The 21,342-nt window shown below is 34.0% G+C and overlaps 1 long non-coding RNA gene and 1 pseudogene across 1 annotated transcript; both read right to left on the reverse strand.

Moving 5' to 3' along the window:
• Nucleotides 1-2,511: 2,511 nt before the first annotated feature.
• LOC107586550 (mannan-binding lectin serine protease 2-like) lies at nt 2,512-20,738 on the reverse strand (annotated as a pseudogene).
• LOC107586561 (uncharacterized) lies at nt 4,886-6,235 on the reverse strand. Its single transcript, XR_001609374.1, has 3 exons — nt 6,096-6,235; nt 5,933-6,011; nt 4,886-4,959 (listed from the first exon to the last, which is right to left on the reverse strand). It is a non-coding gene; the product is annotated as an uncharacterized lncRNA (long non-coding RNA).
• Nucleotides 20,739-21,342: the final 604 nt, after the last annotated feature.

Genomic DNA, 21,342 nt, shown 5'->3' on the forward strand with positions numbered 1-21,342 from the left:
GATGGATTGGCTGTGTCATGCAGGGCAAAACCCCACTGCATTGATCATTCACTGACTACAGGTTGAAGAATATGTCTAAAATAATAAATGAGAATACAGAATGAGCTGTTGTAAAATATATATTTAACCCTACTTTATTAAAGCCTACTGTATTGTATTTGATACATACATTTCTAAGGCCTGTAAAGAAAAATGTCCACCTTCAGGTTAAGGTGCACGTATTTTTGCTGTGAAATCTTCAATAATTTTCATACTGTTATTAATATTTCAAGATGAACATTTACTAAATTGACGCAGCTTAGGTTTAAATGATTAAACATCCCTGTAAAGCTGCTTTGACACAATCAGTATTGTATAAAGCGCTATTCAATTAAAGGTGACTTGATTATCCATACATTATTTTTTTAGAAAAATCATGTTAAAATGTATCAACAGGCCTTATTTGTTTATAAATATTTGTCTCAAAATGATCATGAATGGCATTATATGTTTTCCCCCCTCAATTAAAACTACAGAGCTTTCATGAAAGCATTCAAATATCTTACTAAGACATATTATTGGGCGATATAAAGTGACAACTGATATTTATATGATTTTATGCAAGTAGTCTTATAAAATTCTTATTAATTTCCATTACAAGCTATCACAATTTCAGCTTACGTTTTGGCCATATGAATATTAAAACTGCCAAATTGCTTTTTTTTTCAGTTTAGGCCTGTTTTTTCGTCCTTGAATGTGAGCTACATTCTCATTATATCATACCATATGGGCCTGATGTATCAAATATGATAAAACACATATGAAAACTATCTTATATTTTGTCTAAGCTGTTCCATTTTTTATTCTATTATATATACATCATGACTATTATATACTGTACATCAGGCTTTAAATCCCAAGCAATAGTAATCGTGATGCTTGTCTTAAGCACCACTGTTGTTTTTGTTTAGTTAGGAATGTATTTAAATAGTAAATGTTGATATGAATGTTGCTCTGAATGCATGCAACATTTGCAGTAAACTTTCAGTTGTTTATATATTCATGCTTCAAGTTCATGTGATAGGACACAGGTTTAAGTAGGCTTGAGAATGATTAAAACTCCACAGGGCCAAAGTTATAAAATTCTTATTAATTTCCATTACAAGCTATCACAATTTCAGCTTACGTTTTGGCCATATGAATATTAAAACTGCCAAATTGCTTTTTTTTCAGTTTAGGCCTGTTTTTTCGTCCTTGAATGTGAGCTACATTCTCATTATATCATACCATATGGGCCTGATGTATCAAATATGATAAAACACATATGAAAACTATCTTATATTTTGTCTAAGCTGTTCCATTTTTTATTCTATTATATATACATCATGACTATTATATACTGTACATCAGGCTTTAAATCCCAAGCAATAGTAATCGTGATGCTTGTCTTAAGCACCACTGTTGTTTTTGTTTAGTTAGGAATGTATTTAAATAGTAAATGTTGATATGAATGTTGCTCTGAATGCATGCAACATTTGCAGTAAACTTTCAGTTGTTTATATATTCATGCTTCAAGTTCATGTGATAGGACACAGGTTTAAGTAGGCTTGAGAATGATTAAAACTCCACAGGGCCAAAATAGCACTGGAGAGGTAATTACGTGGGGCTGGAGAGACCCTACAGTCCCCCATGATAGAAGACAACAAGAGAAACTCTTGAGATCAGACGCATAATGCAAAAGAACCTAATGACTGTAAATCATGATGCCTGAGCTTACTTGACTTTTAAACAAACACCTTTGCATTAACACCAGCTTTATGAAAATGAAACGAGTAACTCTGGGTTATGCCATTTTCATTATTTAATTATTTCGCTGAAGAAAATAGTTATGAATCAACATAAAATAATTCACAATATAGCAAGCCCTCTGTTTTCCTTTTTTCTTTTAGAAAACTACCATGACATAACTTTTATTAAACTATATTATATTTAGTACATTCATTAAGTGACATCTTTCTACTAGAAACGGTTCCTGACATGTAAACCAACAAATTATTAACCGAACACTGCATTCAGAACCAGAACTATTCGATTACAATTTTTTATGTAACTTAATAAATATACTTTAAATTAAATTTAGTGATCAAGTATTTTGACAGTATTTTATTTTTTTATATTTATATATTTTATTGCATTTATTTATTAACTATATATATTTTTTTTATACACCCCCCCCTCCAAAAAAAAAGCAAATGAATAAAAAGATGTGTGTGTGTGTATATATATATATATATATATATATACACACACACACACACACATTTAAACTATTCAAAATTGTGTGCCTCTAGTTTAGTTTATTTATATAGCACATTTAAAAATGGGGCCAACCAAAACGCTGCAGAAAAAAAAAAAGATTAATAAAACAACAATAGTCTATGACTGAGATGTCACATGCAAAGCTGTTATGTAAAAGTAATTAAAGATAATTTGGTCAATTATAAATTCATATCAAATCAAAGTCAAAACGGTTCAGCTGGTTTCGGACATGATTTCTTCAGTCCATGAAAGATAATTGCTCACTTTAGTATAAACCCCATAATACCCAGGCTGGGCGCAGCCGTGCCCCCATGACACAATACCGCCTATATGAACCAACTTTTACTCTGTGTGTCAAAAAACGCATAGAGCCCTCCACTGTCCCCCTGGCATGTTCATGTTCTCTGTCACTACTAGTTTCCCTTTAGCTGTCACTGTGGAGTCATATTTAGCCTTACAGTCCTCAAAATCAGTGACGGGTAAAGGTACGTACTGGAGATTATTGGAATAATGCAGGTCTGTTTATATTCGACACACCCCATCCAGACACCTTCCCGACATCATTAGCCTTCAAAACAAACCGCTCTTGCCTCCCAGGCAAACACACAAGCATGACGGCTTTACTGACAGGTACCTTATACTCCAGATTAATCAGGGCAATGTCATGGTTGAAGTTAATATTATCGTGATGGTACTGAGGGTGAATGAAGACTTTCTGTGGAATGCCAACTACCGCCTCGTCATGTTGTTGGACTATGCCCATCTTCAGCTGCAGGTTGGAAGTATCTGTGTAGCTTTTCAGGACATGAGCAGCAGTGAGGACCCAGTTGTCCGAAACAAGAGAAGCGCCACCGATGAACCGATGGCCCAATCGTATCATGACCTGCCAGGGAATCTCGTTCTTTTCTGCATTCTCCCCGCCAATCACCTTTGATAGTTTAATCTCAGACTGTCCACAAACTAAGAGACAGCAAACAGCAAATAAGTGTTTACACTTTTTTTTTTGTATTCTCACATATGACATTGAAAATCTATCAAAGATATGACACTGATATAAACAAGTAAAAAATGTGGACACACTTGCTAATTTTTTTTTTTTATTCTCACATATGACATTGAAAATCTATCAAAGATATGACACTGATATAAACAAGTAAAAAATGTGGACACACTTGCTAATTTTTTTTTTTAATTATTGCTCTTTTCCACATTTTAGAATAACAGTGAAGCTTGCAAACCAATGGTTCTCAACCTTTTCTGATGACAATTTTCAAAGGCCTTGCCCCAGTTGTCCATGCTTAACTGGATACTGGATTTATACAATTTTATCACAATTTCTACCCAATAAAATATTTTAGAGCTTGGCATAGCTAGAAAAATGCAAATTCATTTTAAAAATGCTCATGGAGTTAAGATTTTAATCATTTACGTGACTTTCCCAGGTCTAGAAATCACACTTTACAATTAGCCTTCCTCATATATCCAGGTTTTCCAAGACTGGGAATCCTGGTTCTTCAAAGACCAAAAATGTAGTAAGTAATATTAAAATAAATACATACATACATATTTTTTAATTATTGCTCTTTTCCACATTTTAGAATAACAGTGAAGCTTGCAAACCAATGGTTCTCAACCTTTTCTGATCACAATTTTCAAAGGCCTTGCCCCAGTTGTCCATGCTTAACTGGATACTGGATTTATAAAATTTTATCACAATTTCTACCCAATAAAATATTTTAGAGCTTGGCATAGCTAGAAAAATGCAAATTCATTTTAAAAATGCTCATGGAGTTAAGATTTTAATCATTTACGTGACTTTCCCAGGTCTAGAAATCACACTTTACAATTAGCCTTCCTCATATATCCAGGTTTTCCAAGACTGGGAATCCTGGTTCTTCAAAGACCAAAAATGTAGTAAGTAATATTAAAATAAATACATACATACATAAAAATAAGCAATAGATTAATTTCTTTAGTTGTTTTAATCTTATTTTAAATTATTTTAAGTCATTTGGTTGAGGGCCATTGCTTTAAACTATGAAATAACACAAATGGAAATACTAAATTACTGATTTTGAGGCACAACCTTTTAGATTACAACTCTGCACACTCAGGATTTTTAAACATTTTAAAACTTTTTTTGAACTTATATTTTTTTGTTTTGTAAAGAAATTCAAATGTAGGCACAAATTATATTTCTCTACAAAACTAATTTGAGCATATTCCTTTCTGATAAAAAGTTTTTTTAAGATCATGAAAAACAGTCAAATGTGTCCATACTTTTGATGGTAATGTATAATAAAACATGATAATGTAGTGTAAAAACAGATGCACCATATGGATTAAACTCACTGGGTGAACATATCTGGAGTATTTTTGCACCCAGGGCATCTCTCCAGTAGCCATCATGTGCACAGGAATAGACCCCTAATTTCAGAGAGAAAAAGATTAAGGCTCCTCCACAATGTAAACCTCAAGTGATAACTGATCTGTAGTACAATGTGTAGCTATCCAAATACTGCGACATTTACTCTTTACCATTTGTTCCAGCTTTCACTGTGTAGAATTCATCACATGAATACTTAGCCACAGATTTATATGTGGTTGTGGTGAATTTCACACTTGCATTATACACTTCTACAGGATCTTCACAATCAACAACTGCAAAAGAGGGACATTTGGTCATTTGGTCAGTCTATACACAAAATGAATGACGATGCTGGTGAAACCTAAGCATATCCATTTTTTAAGTTGAATGTCTGGATGTCTGGTTCTGTATACTGTCGATTATTGTTACTTTCATGTTGAGTTTAATCTATTTTTCTTTTCTTCCTATTATTTATGTTTGTTCTTTTCTCACATTTTACACCTTGTACACTAAAAGATTTTGGAGGTCAAATCTCAACATTTTATGTTGATCATTGCATTTAAAATGTTCAGTTGTTTGAACTAAAAGACATTCAGTTCACATAATTTAACTGAGCCAACTGAGAATTTGCAATGAACTGTCAACATAAAATGTTGATCTTTTTTTATTTATTTGACCTCCAAAATATTTTAAAGGTGTACTATGAGTACTATACCAGTTGTTTTTGCATTCTACTGTATTTTTATGAATATTTAATCATCAATGTTTAAGCACCATTTTCCCTGCAAAAGTCATTTATAGTTTTGTTTCTTAATTTTAGTTTTGTTTCCTATTAAAAGTGTTGAAATGTACTTAGAATAAAACAAATGTACTTGAAAAACAACTAAAAAATGTATTTTAGAGACCATCTCAAATTAATCCACACCTCAAAAAATTTTTTATTAAAAATCTTTGCCATTGAGGTAAGAAAAACAGATTTCTCTAAAATCAAGTCACATAATTATGTTTCAAGTATTCTGAAGTAATCTTTACTTTGTTTTTTCATGAAAAACTGCAAATCCTAAATGGATTAAAAATATGCTTTTTGTTATAAGTGTCATCACTATTTCATCACAGAATTATTTTCTGAGTTAGTAAGAATTGCACTCACTTCAGCTTGAAATAGCACCTCAGGTTTTAAAACGTACCTCCTCTTTGGTACGTAAGTAAACCCCCATTGACGATTATGTACACTTCATGCTTATCTGGGATTCTTGAACAACTTACTGATGCAGCGAGGTATTGGTCCATTCCAAAATCCACCCTTCAGGCATGTGACTTGATAAAAGGGCAAAGCTTCTTCCTCCTAAAGATGCAAAAAGTCACTTTTAAGTCCATAAATAGCATACCAAACTCCTTTTCTTAAATCTTAGAGAAAGTAAAAGGTTACCAGAATTAAATCATAGCCCATATCACACGTGACATTGAAAGTGTCTGTCATGATATACTGAGTCTGCTGGGGCTGAATGCGTGCATGTTGAGGAGCCACAGGGTTTGGGCATGGCTGCGCTATGAAAGCAGGGAACAGTAATGAAAACATACATGCTGGAAAACAGGCCATTAACTTGTCATTTAAATGTTTATGTGATTCTTGATACATCATGTCCAAAATGTCTTTTCAGACAGTCATCAGATCTGAATCCCCACTTCATAACTTTTTTTTTGTTTGCACAACACTGACAGCCTTACAGTATGTAACCGTTTAGGGGCACATTCACAATAAAGACGTGTATACAACAGTGAAAAAAATGCAATAAACATTTCAGTTGTACTGGTATTGTGTGTTTATTGGCATTTTGATATCATCTTAAAATGTTATTTTGAGTTAAATGTTATTTACTTGAAATGTGCTTGACAGAGAGTCCACACAACACATCATTGGCAAACACCTTCATATAAACTGTATTGCACACACTCAGGAATACTCTATTCTGATTGGCCAATCATGGTATTCAGTGGTCAGCCACTTCTTAATAGAATGCAGTGCCCACCCACTTTTTCAGCGAGCATTTTTCCCATTTTTTCCATATGGTTTTAAAAAGTCTTTAGGAGTTATGTCATGAACCAAACCAACCAGCAGCGAGGTGATTCACAACATTACAACCTTTAATTTGATACAAAAAAGCTATTCGAAAATCACGCAAAAAGACAAAGATACAAGACTGTGTATTTGACGGCTTTAATGAGCAAAAGAATTACAATCCCATGAAGCATTGCAGATGAACAAATCTAATAAAAACTATGGAGAAATATAATGTTATTAATGTGAAGATGTTGGTTTTTCTAAAAAATGCTGAGTTAAATACAACCCCGTGCTGGGTAAAATAGGGACAAACCCAGCAATTGGGCTGTTTTGACCCAGCGGTTGGGTTAAATGTTTAACCCAACCTTCTGGGTAGTAACCCAACCGCTGGGTCAAAACAACCCAATTGCTGGGTTTGTCCCTATTTTACCCAGCACTGGGTTGTATTTAACCCAGCATTTTTTAGAGTGTGTGTAGAAGCAACATATTTTACATTTACTGCAACATATGCAGTTAAGTAATTTGAAGGGTGATTGACTTGATTACGTTATTCGCAGTGAAAGACATGCTTAACTGGATACTGGATTTATACAATTTTATCACAATTTCTACCCAATAAAATATTTTAGAGCTTGGCATAGCTAGAAAAATGCAAATTCATTTTAAAAATGCTCATGGAGTTAAGATTTTAATCATTTACGTGACTTTCCCAGGTCTAGAAATCACACTTTACAATTAGCCTTCCTCATATATCCAGGTTTTCCAAGACTGGGAATCCTGGTTCTTCAAAGACCAAAAATGTAGTAAGTAATATTAAAATAAATACATACATACATACATACATACATAAAAATAAGCAATAGATTAATTTCTTTAGTTGTTTTAATCTTATTTTAAATTATTTTAAGTCATTTGGTTGAGGGCCATTGCTTTAAATTATGAAATAACACAAATGGAAATACTAAATTACTGATTTTGAGGCACAACCTTTTAGATTACAACTCTGCACACTCAGGATTTTTAAACATTTTAAAACTTTTTTTGAACTTATATTTTTTTGTTTTGTAAAGAAATTCAAATGTAGGCACAAATTATATTTCTCTACAAAACTAATTTGAGCATATTCCTTTCTGATAAAAAGTTTTTTTAAGATCATGAAAAACAGTCAAATGTGTCCATACTTTTGATGGTAATGTATAATAAAACATGATAATGTAGTGTAAAAACAGATGCACCATATGGATTAAACTCACTGGGTGAACATATCTGGAGTATTTTTGCACCCAGGGCATCTCTCCAGTAGCCATCATGTGCACAGGAATAGACCCCTAATTTCAGAGAGAAAAAGATTAAGGCTCCTCCACAATGTAAACCTCAAGTGATAACTGATCTGTAGTACAATGTGTAGCTATCCAAATACTGCGACATTTACTCTTTACCATTTGTTCCAGCTTTCACTGTGTAGAATTCATCACATGAATACTTAGCCACAGATTTATATGTGGTTGTGGTGAATTTCACACTTGCATTATACACTTCTACAGGATCTTCACAATCAACAACTGCAAAAGAGGGACATTTGGTCATTGACACAGTCTATACACAAAATGAATGACGATGCTGGTGAAACCTAAGCATATCCATTTTTTAAGTTGAATGTCTGGTTCTTAAATTCTGTATACTGTCGATTATTGTTACTTTCATGTTGAGTTTAATCTATTTTTCTTTTCTTCCTATTATTTATGTTTGTTCTTTTCTCACATTTTACACCTTGTACACTAAAAGATTTTGGAGGTCAAATCTCAACATTTTATGTTGATCATTGCATTTAAAATGTTCAGTTGTTTGAACTAAAAGACATTCAGTTCACATAATTTAACTGAGCCAACTGAGAATTTGCAATGAACTGTCAACATAAAATTTTGATCTTTTTTTATTTATTTGACCTCCAAAATATTTTAAAGGTGTACTATGAGTACTATACCAGTTGTTTTTGCATTCTACTGTATTTTTATGAATATTTAATCATCAATGTTTAAGCACCATTTTCCCTGCAAAAGTCATTTATAGTTTTGTTTCTTAATTTTAGTTTTGTTTCCTATTAAAAGTGTTGAAATGTACTTAGAATAAAACAAATGTACTTGAAAAACAACTAAAAAATGTATTTTAGAGACCATCTCAAATTAATCCACACCTCAAAAAAAATTTAATTAAAAATCTTTGCCATTGAGGTAAGAAAAACAGATTTCTCTAAAATCAAGTCACATAATTATGTTTCAAGTATTCTGAAGTAATCTTTACTTTGTTTTTTCATGAAAAACTGCAAATCCTAAATGGATTAAAAATATGCTTTTTGTTATAAGTGTCATCACTATTTCATCACAGAATTATTTTCTGAGTTAGTAAGAATTGCACTCACTTCAGCTTGAAATAGCACCTCAGGTTTTAAAACGTACCTCCTCTTTGGTACGTAAGTAAACCCCCATTGACGATTATGTACACTTCATGCTTATCTGGGATTCTTGAACAACTTACTGATGCAGCGAGGTATTGGTCCATTCCAAAATCCACCCTTCAGGCATGTGACTTGATAAAAGGGCAAAGCTTCTTCCTCCTAAAGATGCAAAAAGTCACTTTTAAGTCCATAAATAGCATACCAAACTCCTTTTCTTAAATCTTAGAGAAAGTAAAAGGTTACCAGAATTAAATCATAGCCCATATCACACGTGACATTGAAAGTGTCTGTCATGATATACTGAGTCTGCTGGGGCTGAATGCGTGCATGTTGAGGAGCCACAGGGTTTGGGCATGGCTGCGCTATGAAAGCAGGGAACAGTAATGAAAACATACATGCTGGAAAACAGGCCATTAACTTGTCATTTAAATGTTTATGTGATTCTTGATACATCATGTCCAAAATGTCTTTTCAGACAGTCATCAGATCTGAATCCCCACTTCATAACTTTTTTTTTGTTTGCACAACACTGACAGCCTTACAGTATGTAACCGTTTAGGGGCACATTCACAATAAAGACGTGTATACAACAGTGAAAAAAATGCAATAAACATTTCAGTTGTACTGGTATTGTGTGTTTATTGGCATTTTGATATCATCTTAAAATGTTATTTTGAGTTAAATGTTATTTACTTGAAATGTGCTTGACAGAGAGTCCACACAACACATCATTGGCAAACACCTTCATATAAACTGTATTGCACACACTCAGGAATACTCTATTCTGATTGGCCAATCATGGTATTCAGTGGTCAGCCACTTCTTAATAGAATGCAGTGCCCACCCACTTTTTCAGCGAGCATTTTTCCCATTTTTTCCATATGGTTTTAAAAAGTCTTTAGGAGTTATGTCATGAACCAAACCAACCAGCAGCGAGGTGATTCACAACATTACAACCTTTAATTTGATACAAAAAAGCTATTCGAAAATCACGCAAAAAGACAAAGATACAAGACTGTGTATTTGACGGCTTTAATGAGCAAAAGAATTACAATCCCATGAAGCATTGCAGATGAACAAATCTAATAAAAACTATGGAGAAATATAATGTTATTAATGTGAAGATGTTGGTTTTTCTAAAAAATGCTGAGTTAAATACAACCCCGTGCTGGGTAAAATAGGGACAAACCCAGCAATTGGGCTGTTTTGACCCAGCGGGTGGGTTATATTTAACCCAGCATTTTTTAGAGTGTGGTGAAGAACTACATTACACATTTTTCTGCAAAGAAAATCTCAACAAGTCAAATGAACTCTTTCACTGCGAATAACGTAATCAAGTCAATCACCCTTAAGAGAGATTCTCCCTTAAAAAGGGACAAACCCAGCTATTGGGCTGTTTTGACCCAGCGGGTGGGTTATATTTAACCCAGCATTTTTTAGAGTGTGGTGAAGAACTACATTACACATTTTTCTGCAAAGAAAATCTCAACAAGTCAAATGAACTCTTTCACTGCGAATAACGTAATCAAGTCAATCACCCTTAAGAGAGATTCTCCCTTAAAAAGGGACAAACCCAGCTATTGGGCTGTTTTGACCCAGCGGGTGGGTTATATTTAACCCAGCATTTTTTAGAGTGTGGTGAAGAACTACATTACACATTTTTCTGCAAAGAAAATCTCAACAAGTCAAATGAACTCTTTCACTGCGAATAACGTAATCAAGTCAATCACCCTTAAGAGAGATTCTCCCTTAAAAAGGGACAAACCCAGCTATTGGGTTGTTTTGATCCAGCGGTTTGACTTGTTGAGATTTTCTTTGCAGAAAAATGTGTAATGTAGTTCTTCACCACACTCTAAAAAATGCTGGGTTAAAAAGGGACAAACCCAGCTATTGGGCTGTTTTGACCCAGCGGTTGGGTTATATTTAACCCAGCATTTTTTAGAGTGTGGTGAAGAACTACATTACACATTTTTCTGCAAAGAAAATCTCAACAAGTCAAATGAACTCTTTCACTGCGAATAACGTAATCAAGTCAATCACCCTTAAGAGAGATTCTTCCTTAAAAAGAATCCCAGCGGTTGGGTTCAAAACAACCCAACCGCTGGGTCAAAACAACCCAATAGCTGGGTTTGTCCCTTTTTAACCCAGCATTTTTTAGAGTGCAGGCATTCCACTGTTGAATGCAATTATTCAAAATACATTGAAATAATGCACGCTTATTGCTTCAATTATTAGCAACTATATTTAATTGTCCTAAATATATTATATTTAATTGCTTTAGCTATTAACAATCTCATAGCTCCTAGTTGGTCTTCTTTAAAGTTTTTAATTTATCATTAAATTTCACTATGGAGAAAATCAACTGGATTTTTATTTCCCGGAACATGAGCATTGCACTATTCAATGTCATCCATGGTCATGCGTTTTTTTTCTTAAAAGAAGTATTAAGATAATACAGGCATGGTTATAAAATATTTTCAACTCAAATCAGTATTTCAAGGCCACATATTTATTTGGGGAGCAGTCTTAATATGTAGGATTATGTACAGTTAGCTGCTTATAATCAGAAAATAAACTGCTGTTGGGTACATTATCCCGTACTTATCATATAATGGAACAGAAAAGGGTGTTGTAAACTACCTGTGCTGGTATACTTGATCTTCCAGCCTTTGTTTTTCCCCAAGTGGTCTGAGCGGAAGGTCACATGCACTTTGTGAGTTCCCGTCTCTATTTTCTTGGTGGGGTCTTGCCGCAAAATGGGCCGTACTCCCTCTCAACTCTTTCACTGCGAATAACGTAATCAAGTCAATCACCCTTAAGAGAGATTCTTCCTTAAAAAGAATCCCAGCGGTTGGGTTCAAAACAACCCAACCGCTGGGTCAAAACAACCCAATAGCTGGGTTTGTCCCTTTTTAACCCAGCATTTTTTAGAGTGCAGGCATTCCACTGTTGAATGCAATTATTCAAAATACATTGAAATAATGCAGGCTTATTGCTTCAATTATTAGCAATTATATTTAATTGTCCTAAATATATTATATTTAATTGCTTTAGCTATTAACAATCTCATAGCTCCTAGTTGGTCTTCTTTAAAGTTTTTAATTTATCATTAAATTTCACTATGGAGAAAATCAACTGGATTTTTATTTCCCGGAACATGAGCATTGCACTATTCAATGTCATCCATGGTCATGTGTTTTTTTTCTTAAAAGAAGTATTAAGATAATACAGGCATGGTTATAAAATATTTTCAACTCAAATCAGTATTTCAAGGCCACATATTTATTTGGGGAGCAGTCTTAATATGTAGGATTATGTACAGTTAGCTGCTTATAATCAGAAAATAAACTGCTGTTGGGTACATTATCCCGTACTTATCATATAATGGAACAGAAAAGGGTGTTGTAAACTACCTGTGCTGGTATACTTGATCTTCCAGCCTTTGTTTTTCCCCAAGTGGTCTGAGCGGAAGGTCACATGCACTTTGTGAGTTCCCGTCTCTATTTTCTTGGTGGGGTCTTGCCGCAAAATGGGCCGTACTCCCTCTCACCTGCAGTGATCTTAAACAAAACAGTTTGAATTGTCAGTGAATACAAATGGCAACAGATAAACAAGTCTCTTGGGAGGTGGGAGGGTGAGGAGAAATAATAAGCGGTTGTGGAGGGCATGAGAGAGCATACATTATGTATTCAACAGCCTTCAGGTCAGTGATTAGTGGAATAGTCTGACGCTTATCACCAGTGCTGAGGAGACCGTAGGCAGTCAGGGGGGAAAAAAGCTAAACTGAAAGACTACAGCTTTAACAAGCTGTTAAACACCATAAAATGGGATTGGATTTAGTCATTAAAATCAAATGAGCTTTGATGCAGAGTATAAAAATCAGTGCTGAAAGTAAACACTCTTAAACACTTATCATGCTTATTTTCATGGAGAGCCAATCTTATGTGTGTAAACCACTCTAAAATCAATCTTTCTTAACACCCAACAAGGACACTAGAAAGCATATTATAGCTCTCTTCAAACAGTACTTGTACCATGTACTATAAACTGTATTATAAATCTTACTTAAGCTATTGTATAGCTCAGCATAAGGTACAACAACATACGACTGTTTGTGGGGATTCTATGAACCATATAAAATATTTTATTACATTCAATACTCAATGAGTTAACTGTCTTATAGTTCTTTTTTTGTTAATTATTCTGCACTTTAATCGTATTATGTTAAAATCTAGGTATGATTTTTATTGTGGGGGGTGTCACAAAAATGACACTGAAAAAGCAAATCTTCAACATTAATACTTCTCACACACTAAAAAAAGCACAAGAACATGTGATTGTATATAATCGTGTTAACTGTATTTGACAACCATTTCTAACATTTTTCTTATAAACTGTAAACAGTAAACTGATAAAATGCATAAACTGATAAAACATATGCCTTCAATGCAGTGTAAATGTCTTCAAATAAATAGCGTCTGCCAAATGCATAAATGTAAATACCTTCAGAGAGTGTTCATAAACTGGCATGACAAAAATATATATGATTTTAGGTCCATAAAGCTGTCTTTAACAATTAAATAAAATTGTCTCGCAAACATGATAATCATAATATAAATTTTGTACACACATTGCACAACACATCAGAGTGTTGAAAAAGTCAAAACATTTCAAGAAAAACATAGGTTAGCCTGTATTTCCAACGACTTAAACGATTAGTCAAATTGACCCACAACATAATATAAGGACATTTTGCCCAAAAATGAAAATTCTGTCATTCCAAACATGTTTCCAACAACACTGGAATGTTTTTCCAACATTCATGTTGTTCCAAACATTTTTAAAAATGTCTTCTTTCATTCATATGTTTCTTTTTTTTTTTTAATTATGACAGAATTGTCCATTTGGAGTGAAGTGTTCCATTTAATCTAAACAAAATCATGTGAGGTGTGTCTTTAAATTCTTGTCATAAAGCTTGGCAAACTCCTCAATCTCTATTTTATCAGGTAGAGGTATAGAGAGTTCCCAAAGGACCCACAAGGACCCCATTAAAGTGACTCACACACATGTACACACACACACACATATATTATGCCTGTTGTTTTTGGTTTGAACTACCATCCTAGCTAGAGTGCTGTCAGTGCTTGCTGATTGTAAAATAACCAACCTTGAGGATGTCATAAGGGCAGTGGATTTCAGGATGAGTCTCCACATCAAATAGGTCCTGGAAGTCCAGGGTCACTTGGAAGCCTTCCATCAAACTGATAGTGTAATCACACTGGCTCATCTTGGGGTAAACACCTGGGTACTCTGGACTGCTCAGTTCTCCTGACCTCTCCTGAAACACCTGCCCACTACACTCAGCTAAAAATTGAAAAAATTCATTTTCACACCCACTAGGAATTGTCAAAAGCACACATATATACGATCAACAGACAACTATCCATGCCACATTTAACACTGAGGGCTGCAGGAAATTGCAACATTGATTTGGGACGCTCAGAAGTAAATAAACCTTTCCACCTGTAAAATGGCCAGAGAAAGGGCTTTCCATCACTACTTTTAGAGTGTCATTTATGAAGAGTTATAAACATATGGTGTGACTATTAGAAACTTTGGCAAATACAAACTTTTTACAGCTAAAAATCGGATAGAAATAATAACAGCACTACATTTTTCAGGTAGTAAATATGATATTATTTTTGCATTTATCCTACTGACATGAATGAGTGATGTGTAAAAAGATAAATGAACATCTTTACTCAAACCTTAACTTTAGATGCAAGGATCGCAGGAGGCCTCAAATTGTTGCTGTTTACATTCACTGAACACTATTACCAACTAAACTGTGTATTATCAGACGCATTTAGGACTCATGTTTTGATATTTGTCCATTTATGATAAAAAAAAATCAATTGGTAGTTATTGAAATATCGAATAGAATAACAAGGCATTCATATTCAATTATGCCTGTTATTTGACAAATATAGGAATAGTTCGCCTCAAAATGAAAATGCCATCATCAACATCAAGTTGCTGCAAACCCATTTGACTGACTTTCTTTCATGGAACACAAAAGAAGAAATTTTGAAAACTTTCTTGTTCACTGTTTTCAATGCCATCAAAATAAATAAGGAATGGAGCTTTTAAACTTTATATATTTATTTTTGTATTTATGCATTTGGCAGATGCTTTTATCTAAAGCAATTTACACTGGATTCAATGGACATGTTTAATTAGTTCTTGTTTTCCCTGGGAATTGAACCCATGACCTTTGTGTTGCTAGCACGATGCTCTATTGTGTGAGCTACACGTACACAAAAGTAAACAATAAATAATATTATAATAGCAACATTTACTAAAACACTATTATTCATAGAAACTCATACACCTAGGCAAATTCATGAAAGATGCAGTGATGGCTGATTCAGGAACAAATACATTTTTTCAGTTAAAATGAGTTAAAAAAGTTAAAAGCATTGAGTTAAAAACATAAGTCTGAATGTTTCATTCAAGAACTGACTCACTAACTCAATGATCCAGTAGTAGCAGTTCTCAAGTAAACAGCTTACTGGATGGGAAGATTTTCAGTGAATAAAGGCTTATATTTCTCACACAATGCTATCAAATGGCTTCAGAACACTTAGAATATAGCACACAAGTCAAATTTAGATCACATTTATCCTTTTGTGTTCCACCAAAGAGAGAAAGTCATACCAGTTTGGAACATTGAGGTTGAGTAAATGATGACAGAACGTTTATTTTTGGCCAACAAGTGCAGATGCTACAAATAATTGCTATAAATGGTGAATTTCAGCTGAGTAGGGCAAAGGTCTACTTATTCATATGATTAAATGATTCACACAAGTCATTGTTTCTGTCTTCCCTTCTGCGCAATATGTGATGTCTATATCTTCCCCATTAGCAAAGAAAAACAATTAAGAGGCATGTCTAGGCTGGTAATTGTGATTAATTACCCACCATTAGCACAGTATACAGCTCGCAACAGGTATCAATTTTCAACTGATCCTTATAATACTGATCCCTCAGGAACCAATGGTAATTAACCTGGAATTGCTTAGAGTGACAGAAAGCAGTTTGCTTTATACAGGCAGACCAGCGAGACGCTGCCCAATGTATCATCAGTTTATTTCTGAAGCGCGCTTCAGGCTAAAGCCAGTTAGCGCTGTCCAGAATCGCAGTAAACATTAGCACTTTAAATGAGAGTTTTTGGGACTAATCCATTCCTGCCAGAAGTTTTCACAACCTGAGGGGAAGTCGAAAATGTAAATTTGTCTATTCGAAACCCTACACAACCCTCACTTATATCGAAAAATGCCATGCGGTTAGTTGTGGCCACCCTATCAATGATATAACAAACCCCTTTTGGTGACTCTATTTCCTGCTCGATTATAGGCTATGCTAGCTCAATCAAGAGCTGTTGACAGGGCTGATTGATAGTGTGTGGTGAGCCGTGGCTGCCCAGCTTGCTGCTGTGACCACTGTTTCAATAGGTCTGTAATGTACAAGAGTCACTACTGGAACATAAATCAGTATTGAGCTGTATGACAATATTTCCTAAAAATATCAGGATTTGTTCAGAACTTATACAGATAGACGTTATGTTAAGTAAAAATATGTTTACATATCTTAGATTACAGACAAAGGGACATATGCTCATATATGCATTTATTATTGGATATAGATCAGTGATAATGCTAAAGGTACTATACTATGTTAAATTTTTTAAAAATTCAATTAAATTGTGAACACAAAAATGACTATTTGGGAGGTTTTTTTTTTATCCATACAATGACAGTACATGAAAGTCTGTTGTTTTGTATTGTATGCACACAAGCAGTCTTTAAAAGTTCTTCTTTTGTGTTCAGAAACAAGTTTGGAACAATATGAGGGTGATTAACTGGTATCAGAATTGTGGGTGAACTATCCCTTTAAGAAAGCATTTAGTTGCATAATCAAAGAGTTTTTATGGATCTGGTAGCCAATAATGGACTCTATGCGCAATTGCTTCTGCGTTTAGTTTCAGTGGCCACCACAAGTTCCAATTTAGCGTGCATGGAAATTGTGAGAAAATTAACACAAAATTAAATCTTGAGGAAGTGTTACATGACAGGACAAAATCAACACTAAAGGTATCTTATGGTTGAATATAATATACTATATAATAATCTACCACAGTTGTGAGTATAAAAAAGTGAGTATACACTATATGAGTATACAATAGTGGAAGCTTGCGTAGCACTAAGATTTGAATGGAAATACATAGGCAGTCAGTGTGCATAGAATCATTGATGGTCTATCAAAACAATGTTTCATTGAACAGACAACAATAAGCAATCTTTAATGTGTCTCAGAGCTTTACATGCTATTTATGATGCTTTTATAGTAACTAGCTTGAAAATGAATGTACACATAATTGTATATAATATCATATAATGTCCCATATATTTCATAATCAATGAGAAGAAAAACTACAGCCCAGGGGTTTCATCTGTTCTGGTATCCGGTATCTTACCAGGGCAGTGTCTTTTATCATCATGGAGTTGGTATCCCAATCTGCAAGTGCAGTAAAAGCCCCCCACATAATTATGGCAATTATGGTCACACACAGGCTCTCCATCCACAGGGCTCAGGCACTCATCAATGTCTATAACAGTAAAACAAAAAGGCCGTTTAGCAACAGTTCTCACTTATATGGATTTGGACTTCTACTAAGATCAACACATGTGTGATATATTGGTGCGTGTATATATAATATGTAATCTATTTCATTTTAGAATATACAAAATTATAAAAAGTTAAAAAGTAAATATTAGATTTTTTAATGTCTTTTTTAATAGATTTTTTATCTAGTTTAACCCTTAGCCTTTACAACAAGAGGTGACAGCAAAAGAGAGGAACAATCATGCCGTGAGAGAGACAGTCATGCTGTAAATCCATTGTTTCCATCACCTTCGGTGGAAAAAAATGCCTGGAAGCCTGTGAATCGGTCCTTGTTGGAGTAATCTGATCTGAAGAGCACGGACATGGTGTTGGTGGCAGAATAGATGTTTTGGGCGCTTCACCGCAATTTTTCTCTGCGTCACCACAGAACCGGACTGTGTCATTTCCGTCTGTCAACACCTGGAAAGTTTCAGCAAGTAGTAATTATTACAAGCACACATCGGTATCCTGTATTTGACAGAACAAGCTTAGTTAGCATGCTAGGAACTTCATTAGGAACTATACAGCAGTCATATTGTGCATTTCATTTCATGATAGAGAGGTTTAATCAAATGTTCAACATGAGTATTTTGATATAATCTGGCAAATGGTGCAGGTTTAGCAAGATGGGTATGTAGATCTACATTGCATTTCTTTAACACTTTTATTTGCTATTTTATTTTTGCTGATTTATTATAAATATACATATATTTCAGTAAAAATGTACATTATATATATTCAGTGTTTAATGATAAATCTCTCATTTCAAATTTGCACCACCTTTGTGAATTTATGGATCAAGAAAATATACATATTAACATAAACATCACAAGCTGATTTTGAAATGATTGTAGGCTCTTAGGGTGGATTATTTTAATCTGAAAAGGACTGAACGTTTCTAATAAGGTTAAACTTTGTTAAGATTTCAGCCAATCATCTAACAGATTCCTGAATGAAGTCTGATTTGGATTGGCATTGGCAGGAATGTCTTATCTTAATGTTTTTCTCATTTAAAACTGCAGTTCTCTTTATTAAATTCCAAGACATATCCCAACTTCTTTTTAAAGTACATTTACCATAAGTGCTTATTTTTATTTATTAAAGTATATCTAATTAATACAATTATACTGTATAAATATAAAAAAATTATATTATATTTAAATAAATATTTGTTTTGTAAACATACCATAAGGAAATTATTTCCCACAAGTAGTATAAATATAATAGAAGCTTGATTGCATTGATTGCAGATTCACATATGATTTCATTGAATTCTATCCGAGATATCCTGAAATATGAAGTCTAATCTAGAACCGTAACTCATGCACTTTGATGTGTATATATTCCCCCATGAAATGACCCCATGTTTAAAGGTCTGTTGAAGACATGGATCTAACCTGAACGTAGTCATATTCACAGCGATGAGAAGTCTCCAGGCAAAGCTTCCAAATAGTAATTAGTAATAGTGGAAGCAGGGTGACTTCCATTAGCATACTCTAAAACAGCAGCAAAACAAAAAGATGTATTACTGTAATGTATTGAAGCTTTCACAATCCCAACACATTAAACAGAAACAGAAACATGGGGGAACTGTTCCCACTGAACACATTTGAACACTTTGCATACCTGTTCATCATTCCGGAACGCCACAAACTTCAGTTCAACTCACAAAAAAATGTCATAATCACCTTTGCAGAACTCCAATGTCCTCCAGGTTAAAGAACTAGCTGAATAAATGGCTCTGTGTAAACAGCACTGAACAGCAACAGTACTTCTATCAAATGTCAGTATCAGCTATTGAATTGAAGACATCAGCAGAGAAGTTAATTGAACTTTTCACTCACAGGCTCCAGGCTAATATAAGTGAATTAGAGGCGTAATCTGTGTCCCTCTGGTCCTGTGATATTCCACACCATACGCTGGTTGTTAGGATAGACATTTGGGAAGTTTGGTGAGGTGAAGTGAATTTCTATAAAATTAGAAATTTGCACAATAGAATTTTCACTATAGTGATCCCAGACCCCACTGTATATTTTGGATATTGATAAACAGTTTTATCAACACATAGAATCATTGTAATATTACAAACTTAGCAAGCAACCACAATCCAGTTACACTGAGATGATACGACATTCATATTAAGAAGGACAGATACAATCATGGCATAAACACACAAAAAAATAAAACAAGGAAAACGCCATCCTAACTGCTGAAAAGTAGAAAATGGACAAAAATTATATTATAAAATCACTTTTCTAACACCAATTGTTGATCACTTTTGGCTGTGTTGTGATAATGAATAAGAGACATAACACTGCAAATATGAAAGGCAAAAGTAGAATAGTCACACTAATATGAAAAAAGTATTTACAGCCCTATGACATTTTCAGACATATGAACTGCGATGTGCCACAGGCAGATGTTTGTGATGAAAAAACAACAGGTGACACTGAAAGCCTGTCACCGTCTCATGTGCCAATTACCCTGAGAGCAGAATTAATTCGAAATGCCTTTGTAATGCTACAGTCCCTTTCATTTAAACCTTTTGGCACAGAATGAGATGGTTATTTAATGATTTAAAAATGAGTGAGAAAAGGAGAGAGAGAAAGAGAAAGTGGGTGAGCAAGAGAGAGATAGACAGAATGAATAAAGCGACAAATGTTCCATAAGCAAGCTTATAATAGACCCCTCATTTCCAATACACTACGCTGGTAATGCTTGATGTATGATGAGATCACATTAATTATCCTCATAAATGACAATGGTAATTTCCAGCTGCACATACCCATGCTGATTGTGGCTGTCAGGTGTAATGCGCTGACCTCTGTCATCATGCCTGCTTGAGAGGGTCACAGGTTGTTGGGACACAGCTGAAGTGATTCTTAAAGAAGAAACAATCATTCACACTGGTTTATCAAACGCTCCTGGGTACTCTAACGAGAAGCCTCTGAAGGCATCTGGGTATCTGCATGTTTTAGGGAAAGAGATTTATGGTTTTTTAAATGCAAATTGAAAGAAATAAGAGCAATATTGGCTTAAATAGGTGATTTTGTTTTTTCAAAAGAACCATCATTTGGACAAACAAACAAAACAAAGTGGATTAAAATGATTTGATGCAAGAATTAAAATACAGTTAAAATCTAGTGATGTAACAAGGCATGTTTCCACTTTGATCAAATGAGTTTTAATCAGCTGTACTAATAAAACTTCTACTATAATAAATTATATGCAATTTATATGTTACTTGCAAAAAATGAATGCATGGTTTCATTCAAATGGCTGTCAATGCACTTTTGGTTCCAGATGGTGTAGTTACAGCATCAACTAGCACAGTCAAACTGGCGTATACTTATATTATATATATACTGTATATATATATATATATATATATATATATATATATATATATATATATATATATAGAATCTCTTTATT

The sequence above is a fragment of the Sinocyclocheilus grahami genome, unplaced genomic scaffold (genome assembly GCF_001515645.1).
Source record: "Sinocyclocheilus grahami isolate Dianchi unplaced genomic scaffold, SAMN03320097.WGS_v1.1 scaffold83.1, whole genome shotgun sequence".
Classification (NCBI taxonomy): Eukaryota; Metazoa; Chordata; class Actinopteri; order Cypriniformes; family Cyprinidae; genus Sinocyclocheilus; species Sinocyclocheilus grahami.